Below are 409 nucleotides of genomic sequence, written 5' to 3'. Positions count from 1 at the left end.
TATGGAAATGTTCTATATCTAGCTGTCCAACAGAGTAGCCACTAGCCACAGGTGGTTCTTGAGCACTTAAAATGCTAGTGGCTGGTGCAACTAAGAGGCTGAAGATTTTACTTAATTTAATTTTAAATTATTTAAATCTAAATTATTATAGCCACATGTACTAGTGGCTACCACATTGGATAGGCAAAGTAGAGTTTACAACTTTTCTTTAAAAATAAATGTAGGCCCTCTCTGAGTGGCTTTTAATGGAAGCAGGACCATCTGCAAGAGAAAGTACTAGAGAATTGAAACAATGAAAAAGAATTTAAACAAAAAAATAATGGACTTAAACAGAACTCTAGAACAAATGGGCTTGACTGACATTTATAGGACATTCTACCCAAAAACCACTGAATACACGTTCTTCTCA

Source organism: Propithecus coquereli, unplaced genomic scaffold (genome assembly GCF_000956105.1).
Source record: "Propithecus coquereli isolate 6110/MARCELLA unplaced genomic scaffold, Pcoq_1.0 Scaffold587, whole genome shotgun sequence".
Taxonomy (NCBI): domain Eukaryota; kingdom Metazoa; phylum Chordata; class Mammalia; order Primates; family Indriidae; genus Propithecus; species Propithecus coquereli.
Note: the sequence above shows the minus strand (reverse complement) of the source record.